This window comes from Sceloporus occidentalis, unplaced genomic scaffold (assembly GCF_023333645.1).
Source record: "Sceloporus occidentalis isolate IW3139 unplaced genomic scaffold, rSceOcc1.0.p SCAF_161, whole genome shotgun sequence".
Lineage (NCBI taxonomy): Eukaryota > Metazoa > Chordata > Lepidosauria > Squamata > Phrynosomatidae > Sceloporus > Sceloporus occidentalis.
This window is the reverse complement of record NW_028317141.1, coordinates 1,690,693-1,700,000: the sequence shown is the minus strand read 5'-3', so window position 1 is coordinate 1,700,000 and position 9,308 is coordinate 1,690,693.

Below are 9,308 nucleotides of genomic sequence, written 5' to 3'. Positions count from 1 at the left end.
GAAAAGATACAGAAAAACACAAGGACTCTGTCTCTATTGTGGTCAAGCCGATCACCTGTTGCCTGCCTGTCCCACCAGGCCTGTAAAAGAGAACGCTTAGGGACCACAGGAGGAAGCTCCCTAAACGCATGCCGTTTCCCTATTCCTCCCAATACACAGATGACAGTAGCCATAACACTCCGTTGGGAGAACCACTCCGTGGCCACTCGGGCCTTCCTCGATTCCGGAGCGGCTGGCGTTTTTATGGACCAGCAATGGGCACTGGCACATCGCATAACACTCCGCACCAAGGAAGCACCCTCTCTGGTGGCTTCTGTCGACGGCTCTCTTTTAGGAACAGGGATCGTCACCCAAGAGACCGAACCATTGCACCTATCCGCTGTCTGAACCTGAGTAACAAGGCTTTGGAACAGTACATCAAAGAAAACCTGGAAAAAGGCTTCATTCGTCCGTCCTCATCCCCTGCTGGTGCTGGTTTTTTCTTCGTGGCCAAAAAGGAAGGCTCATTGTGGCCATGCATCGACTACAGGGGATTGAACCGCATCACCATAAAGAATCGCTACCCGCTTCCCCTCATCACGGAGATCTATGACCTCCTGAAAGGAGCGAAGGTTTTTACCAAGTTCGATACATATGTCCCAAAGGACCATCCCGTCCAATGAACGTCCTCCTCCAGGTCGTCTCCATGTGCCTCCCAAGTATCGCACGGATGTCCTTCGCTGGGGTCACGATTCCCTGCTGGCGGGTCACTCTGGCTTCCGGAAAACGATGTTCCTCATCCGTCGTTCCTTCTGGTGGCCGTCCCTGGCCAGGGATATCCGGTCCTATCTCGCTGCCTGTCATACATGTGCACGACAGAAGTCCCCTCGGACGCGTCCACAAGGTCTCCTGCATCCGCTTCCTGTTCCTACGGCTCCCTGGACACACGTCTCTCTGGACTTTGTTTTGGATCTACCTAGGTCCCAAGGAAACACCGCCATCCTGGTGGTTGTTGATCGCTTCTCCAAGCAGCCCCACTTTATGCCTTTGCCGCGCCTGCCTTCCTCTATGCAACTGGCCAACATCTTCATCAAAGACATTGTCCGCATACACGGCCTTCCTCTACACATGGTGTCCGACCGAGGCACGCAGTTCGTATCCAGCTATTGGAAACACCTTTGCCGTAAGCTCGGCAAACAACTCCACTTGTCGTCTGCCTACCACCCCCAGACCAATGAGCAAACGGAAAGAACGAACCAAACCCTCAAGCAATACCTGAGGATGTACAGCAATGTACGTCAAGACAACTGGGCATCTCTCCTCCCGCTCGCTGAGATGACGTACAACGGGTCCCTGCATGAATCCATCGGCAGTACCCCGTTCTTTGCTGCGTTGAGTTACCACCCAGTGATCCTGCCTCCTCCATCTTCTCGTTCCTCCTCTACTGTGCCGGCAGTCGACCGTCGGGTGGCTGACATGCGAAAACATTGGAGTTCTCTTCGTACCGTCCTCTCCAGTGCCCAGCATCGCTGTAAGCGGGCTGCTGATGCCAAACGATCGTCTCCCCCGGATTACAAAGTGGGTGACAGGGTATGGTTGTCGACTCGCAACATCCGCTTGCGCCAATCGTCCAGTCGTCCAGGTCCCCGTTTCATTGGGCCCTTTCGCGTCCGTAAACGTCTTAACGACATGTCCGTGTCCCTTGACCTTCCTCCTACTATGCGGATTCCTCGGTCCTTTCACGTCTCCCTGCTCAAGCCTTACGTCTCCAACCAGCACTCCGTTCCTTTCCAGCCTCCCGCTCCGCTTGTCGTCCATGGCCATGACGAGTATGTCGTCGATCGAATCATCGATTCCCGTCGGGTACGGAATGGACTCCAGTACCTTGTTGCCTGGAAGGGGTACGGTCCTGAAGAGCGGACGTGGGTGCCTGCTCGGTCCGTTCACGGTCCCCGTTGCGTCGCTCGCTTTCATGCACTTTGCCCTCTTCGTTCCGCTCCGTCGAGCTCCGTGCGCACTCCTGGAGGTGGGGATACTGTCGCACGCGCCGCCCGGCTCCCTCTCTGGCTGCTCACGCCGGCTCGCGGGGCGCCGGCAACCCCACCTCCGTCCCACACGCGAGTTGCCGACGGGTAACGCGCGCCGCTGCGGCTCTTACCTCGGCCACTCACGCTGGGTCCCCTGACGTCGGCGGCTCCACCTCCGGTCCTGCCGCGGTCACTCGGGAGGCTTGCGGTCCTGCTTCTTCGGGCGCGCTCACCCGCTCACGCTCCAGGCACGTCGCCACGCGCACACGCCGGCAACACGGCGGAAGTGAGCCATCTAGTGGTGGTACCAGCCAACGCACCTGAAATCAATTATGGGCGCCACACGCTCTACGGCGCGGCTGATGACGTGAGTGTTTCCTGTTCAATTTAAACCTCATTTGTTTGCCTTATCTTTGCCCATTCTAAGCGTTATTTAGCGTTGGGTGTGCTATATTCTCGTTCGACTTGATCTCTGCCTTGTGTACCGACCTCTTGCCTGTTTATACGACCACGATTCTTCTCTGCCTGCCTACGAACCCGGACCTGTTTACCGTTTTTGCACCTGATCTACCTGCCCTGACCTCGGATTGTTTTTGACCTTGCTGCTTGCTGTTGCCCTCGACCTCGGACTGTGTTCTGGACTTTCTTTAGCTGTGCTTACCTGCATTGTTGGGTCCCTCGTCTACCTGACCGTAACAGGGGGCCACTCTCCCACAGCTTCCTGATGGCAACTCGGGGGCACCCCCTACAGACGGCCACTCAGGGCCCCCTTCAATCGGCCACTCTGGGGCCTCCTCCCAAAGCTTCCAGACTGCCACTCGTGGGGCCCCTCCAGACGGCCACACGGGGGCCCCCTTCCAGATGGCCACTCGGGGGCCCACCTCCAATCTGCCACTCGGGGCCCCTCTCTAAACGGCCACTCGGGGGTCCCCTCCTACAGCTTCCAGACTTCCCCTCAGGGGCCCCCTCCCACAGCTTCCTGATGGCCGCTCGGGGGGCCCCCTGCAAACGGCCACTCAGGGGCCCCTGACCACAGCTTCTTGATGGCCACTCGGGGGCCCTCCTCCAAACGGCCACTTGGGGGGCCCACTCCCACAGCTTCCGGACCGCCACTCGGGGGGCCCCTCCCACAGCTTCCAGACTGCCACTCAGGGCCCCCCTCCCACAGCTTCTGGACTTCCCCTGAGGGCCCCCCCTCCCACAGCTTCCGGACTGCCACTCGGAGGACCCCTCCCACAGCTTCCTGATGGCCACTCTGGCCCCCCTCCCAAGGATTCCAGACTGCCATTTGGGGGCCCCCTCCCAAGGATTCCAGAATGCCACTCGGAGGACCCCTCCCACAGCTTCCTGATGGCCACTCTGGCCCCCCTCCCAAGGATTCCAGACTGCCATTTGGGGGCCCCCTCCCAAGGATTCCAGAATGCCACTCGGAGGACCCCTCCCACAGCTTCCTGATGGCCACTCGGGCCCCCCTCCCAAGGATTCCAGACTGCCATTTGGGGGCCCCCTCCCAAGGATTCCAGAATGCCATTCGGAGGCCCCCCTCCCACAGCATCCGGACTTCCACTCAGGGCCCCCCCCTCCCACAGCTTCCTGGCCTCATAATGTGTATTTTTACCAGCAATGTATTTATATATATATATATATATATATATATATATATATAAATAAAATTAATTTCATTTATATGTGATGTAGATCAGAGTAGTAGTATTGTTTGACCACTCCATAATGGATGACAAATTACACTGAAATACTATATACAGTGCTGCAGAGTATGTTGCTTTTCAATAAAGGTTAATGTATTCTGTTAAAGTTTTATATAATTCTGGCATATTTATTATATTTGTATTCCTGTGAAAATATGTTGTCGTTCCATGTCAGTAATGTCACAGAGCTGGCTAGTACGACCGACTACCTCCGCTGACTTGTGCTCCCTTAGCCTTGGACAACACTCCCTTCCCAGATTCCCCAGTCACTAGCAGTGTAGGGTATATAAAAATGAAGAACACTTTATTTTTTACACACATGGCTAGATATAGACAGCAAAGTGAACATTAACATAAACAATCAGGTATTGGATTACAACGGCTACAGAACCGCCCCCTTAATCTGGTTAATTTGGACTCCCAGGGGCAATAGGGTCATTAAAGTGATTAACAATACAACGGCGTCCCCCCTCCACTAAAAAAAATGGTTTGGCCGGGGTACCAGCCAGGACACTGGAACTCAGGTACACCTCCTGTTCCTTCCAAGACACAGAGAAAATAGTGGGCTGTTCTCAGTCAGAGAGAGAGGCCGTTTCCTCCACCCTGCATTTATCTCACAGTGCAGCGTTAAACCTGGGGCACCTGTGTTAATAGGACCAGCAGGTAACGCATTAGTCACTGGGATAAACTGCTCTTTCTAATCTCCTGCTTACATAGATGCCGTCTTTCACCCTGTCACAATATATATACACCTGTGTATGTATATATGTGGGTATTGTGACAAACCCTATAGCATGAGGGCCATACATGTCACTTTTAGGGGTCCTAAGCACAGTCCTCTAGGGCAATCAGAGTCAGGAACAGCAGCTTTAAACAAAACAGCGCTTTATTTTAACCACTTAAACCCCAAAAACCAAATCATAAAAAGAAAACCTAGCTCCCAATTGGAGCCCTCTCTAACTGAACTATGCTGGTCCAGACTGACCAGCCTAATCACCCACTAACTCAACCTCCCAGCCAGACCCAGCTACGCCAGGCTCTGGAAAACCTCCCCCAGACAGCACACAAAATGTCCAGGCAGGTATTGCCTCACTTGGCTCAGGGATTGTCTTCTTCAGGGCCTCTCCTTGCCCTGGGAGCTCAGGGAACTTCCTCTTCCCCCAACAGTCTCCCTGAGTATCAAGCTCCAGGGGTTTTTAATGTCCAGCACCTGTGCCTGATGCCGGCCCCATAGGAATCCCGGACCGGATCCTGCAGATTTCTTGCCTCCTGGAAAACCCGGCATGGAATTTCCACAGCATGGGGAAACGGAGCACTGGCCCACCCTGCTCTCCAATTGCTCCACCCCAGGGACCCATATGTATAATCTGCATAGCAGCTGTACTCAGATGCCATGCTAATCATCTCCCTGGGGTTCACAGTCTCACAGTATATAGAAAGCCTATAGAAATTAGACTTGGGCACCAGGGGGCTCTTCGTGTTCGTCTTCGTGCTCGTCTTCGGGGGGAAAAAACCTTCGTATTCCGCGAATATTCGCCCGTTCCTGTCTTCTCTTCGGGCGAATATTCGCGGACATTCTTCGTGCTCGTTTAATCTTCGTTTCCTTCCCGGTTGCCTTGCAGGGGTTAATACGGGGTTAACAACACATCGGAGCAGCAGCAGCTGCCGTGAAGGAATTCATTCTGCAATTCACTAGTTGATGCCAGACCAGCCCCCTGCCGAAACGACCAATAGAGTTGCACACACGTACTGAGGTGTACTGTACACAAAATGACCTAGACAAATGCTCCAAGGAACTTGGCCTCCGTTTATCATACACAATCACACATCCATAGATGTTTAATAAAAGAATAGGGATTATTTTACATTTTTAAATTGATTTTGGACCACTTGTAATACATGCCTAACATTTGCTACCTATTCACAATGGCATACTTTGCAACAACCCAACTTTTACTGGACAGGACTGGAAAAAAGCAGGACTGTCCACCAAAATCTTGGGTGTGTTGGCAGGTATGCGGATGGAAAAATGTTGGACAAGAACTAAAAAATAGCTTAGGGTTAATCTACGGTTATGTTTAAGATTAGTAGCAGTGCACTGCTTTGGTTAAAGATGTATTATGTCTAAATAATAATTTAATTTTAATGGGTTTTAAAAAAAAATTAGGGGTTTATTTAAATGTATTTTAAAGTTAGATTTATTATTTAGTACTTTATTATATTTATTTAATGTTTATACTAGTGCTACCTACCGAGCTATAACTACCAACGTGTATTTGCATACCTAGTTTAGCTAAATTAGATGGGACAGGACTGGAAAAAAGCAGGACTGTCCCTGAAAAAGTTGGGTCTGTTGGCAGGTATGTGGATGGAAAAATGTTATAGTATGAAGTGTGAGTTATAGCGTTAATGCTAGTGAGTGTAGAAATGAAGGCCAGGACAAATAACAAGAGGAAAGGTCCTTGTGATTTGTGCATTGTACGTGTATGTGTTATGTGTGTTATGTGTGTTGTCACTTGTCACTGTGTTATATGTGTTATGTGTGTTAAGTAAGCCCCGGAGACACCACGAAATAGCAGGAGGGGCCCCATGATCCGGCCTTGATTATTGTAAGGGTCAGGCTTGACCTCAGATTGGCCCTAGGCAGATCAAGTGGGCGTGTGGCCACTTGGCTATTTAAGGAAGGCCAGGGGTCGTGGCCTTCCACTTTTTAAAATTTTGGAAGCAGTGAAGAAGTTTTTCCTTCCCGCCCGCCCTACTGTTGGTGTGTTGTTTCCGGTTTGTGTCCTTGTGGTGGGGGCACGTGGGGCAGCTTGACTTCATTGGGGGGGAACTGAGGTTCCGGTTGGCTGTTTTTAGGATACTTATTCGTGGTACCTGGTTATAATTGGGTGGTTTCTCATCCGAGGTATGGGAACCGTGTTTATTTGTCACGTTTTGTGGGCGTTTCCCACGGGCACGGTCCCAAGGGAATGAGGGGGCCGTTGTGCTTATGCCACGTGCTGGTAGGGTTTAAGGCTCGTGGTTGGGGTGCACGGCAAAAGTTGGTGGCAGCTCCCGGCGGAGGTGGAGCTGTCTGGAAAGGATGTCGGTTTATCCTTAAGGGGTGTGGTAGTAACCTCCATGGGGTGAAGTGTGGTAGTAGGGGTGGAGGGACCCTAAGTCATGGAGGTTACAATGTTACAAAGTTGTGTACGTTTTAAAATTCAAATAAAGTTTTATGTGTCACAGTGATTTTACAATAAATAAAGCTGTGGCCTTTTTCAAAATCCATTTGGTTGTCCGTCTCATTTATTTTATGGTACAATACATTATGTTTTAAACCCGTTAGCATGACCCACAAGCTGGCAAGTGCTCGGATCATTTGTTATGTCACTGTGTTATTTGTGTTATTGTGTGTGTTATGTTTGGTTGGTTGTGTATCAGAAGGAAAATAATGAAATGGAAATGGAAAAGGAAATGGAAAAGGCGAATGAGTGGGCAATTGGCGACCCACTCACCTGTTTCACCCCAGAGCAAAGCATCCAAACACTGTCAGTCCTAGACGTTTGGCAGCGGACTTCCAGAGCTCAGACACAAGGCCGTAGCGTAAGCTGGCCACTCCGGCGGAGGTAGCAGGCGTTGCCACACCGCAAACAGACGCAGCCAGGGGGGAGAAACTGCCCTTACCACTAGGGACATTTTGGGCATGACTCTAGCCAGGAAGCGAACTAGCAGAGAAGAGATGCTGGCACCACCACCACCACCAGCAGCAGCATTGAAAAATGGGAAAGGCGAATGAGTGGGCAATTGGCGACCCACTCACCTGTTTCACCCCAGAGCAAAGCATCCAAACACTGTCAGTCCTAGACGTTTGGCAGCGGACTTCCAGAGCTCAGACACAAGGCCCTAGCGTAAGCTGGCCACTCCGGCGGAGGTAGCAGGCGTTGCCACACCGCAAACAGACGCAGCCAGAGGGGAGAAACTGCCCTTACCACTAGGGACATTTTGGGCATGACTCTAGCCAGGAAGCGAACTGGCAGAGAAGAGACGCTGGCACCACCACCAGCAGCAGCAGCAGAATTGGGTAAGGCGAATGAGTGGGCAATTGGCGACCCGCTCACCTGTTCCACCCCAGAGCAAAGCATCCAAACACTGTCAGTCCTAGACGTTTGGCAGCAGACTTCCAGAGCTCAGACACTAGGCCCTAGCGTAAGCTGGCTACATTGGCGGAGGTAGCAGGCGTTGCCACACCGCAGCAAGTGCAACCAGGGGGGGAGAAACTACCCTCTCCATTAGGGACATTTAAGGCATGACACTAGCCAGGAAGCGAACTGGCAGAGAAGAGACGCTGGCACCACCACCAGCAGCAGCAGCAGCAGCATTGGAAAAGGCGAATGAGTGGGCAATTGACGACCCGCTCACCTGTTTCACCCCAGGGCAAATCATCCAAAGACTGTCAGTCCTTGGCGTTTGGGAGCAGACTTCCAGAACTCAGACACTAGGCCCTAGCGTAAATTGGCTACACCGGCGGAGGTAGCAGGCATTGCCACACCGCAGCAAGTGCAACCAGGGGGAGAAACTACCCTCTCCATTAAGGACATTTGAGGCATGATTTCAGCCAGGAAGCGAACTGGCAAAAGATGCTGGCACCACCACTAGCAGCACCGTTGGAAAAGGAAAAAGGTGAATGAGTGGGCAATTGACGACCCGCTCACCTGTTTCACCCCAGGGCAAAGCATGAAAGTCTGTCAGTCCATGGCGTTTGGGAGCGGACTTCCAGAACTCAGACACTAGGCCCTAGCGTAAATTGGCTACACCGGCGGAGGTAGCAGACGTTGCCACACCGCAAACACGTGCAACCAGGGGGAGAAACTACCTTAAACATTACAGATAAAAAAAATTAACTTTCCAAGCTAAGAGCTGGGTAACCCAACTTGGGCAGATTGAATTTAAGGAAGGCAATCTGCTCCATCAGATGAGGTGCCATGCGTGAGCGCTGTGGACTCAGTATGTTTCCAGTCATAGAAAACACGCGCTCACTTTGAACAGTGGTTGGCGGACATGATAGTAGCTGCTGCGCAACCCATGAGAGTGCAGGCCACACACTCTTCTTTTCATCCCAGTAGCTAAGAGGATCAACATTAGGCGCAGAAGGAACTTCACAGAGGTAAAGTTTGACCATTTCAGCAGCACTACTCTCCTTTCTGCTGCTAGCTCTGTCAGATGGTCCAACTATACTCCCAAGTGCCTCTTCCCAAAACACAGCTGCTCCACTCAGCTGTGTTGTGCTGCTTGTGGCACTGCTGCTGATGCTGCTGCTAGGAGTAGCAGACCACATCATCTCTTCCTCCTCCTGCACCTCTCCCTCCTCGGACAGCATTCCCATTTTACGCTGCCAGTCACGCACCTTGTTGACCAATTGCTCCCGGTAGCTACTGAGAACATTAAATTTCAAAGCTAGCTTTTCCTTAATTCTTGGATCGCAAAGGCACGCTAGCATCATTTCGGGACTCTCTTCCATTCGTTTGCGAAGGTGTACTTTTAGCAGATCCTTCAGCTTCCTGACTATGGCTGCTATGTCAGGATGTAGAGTGCCACCTAGAACAGCCTC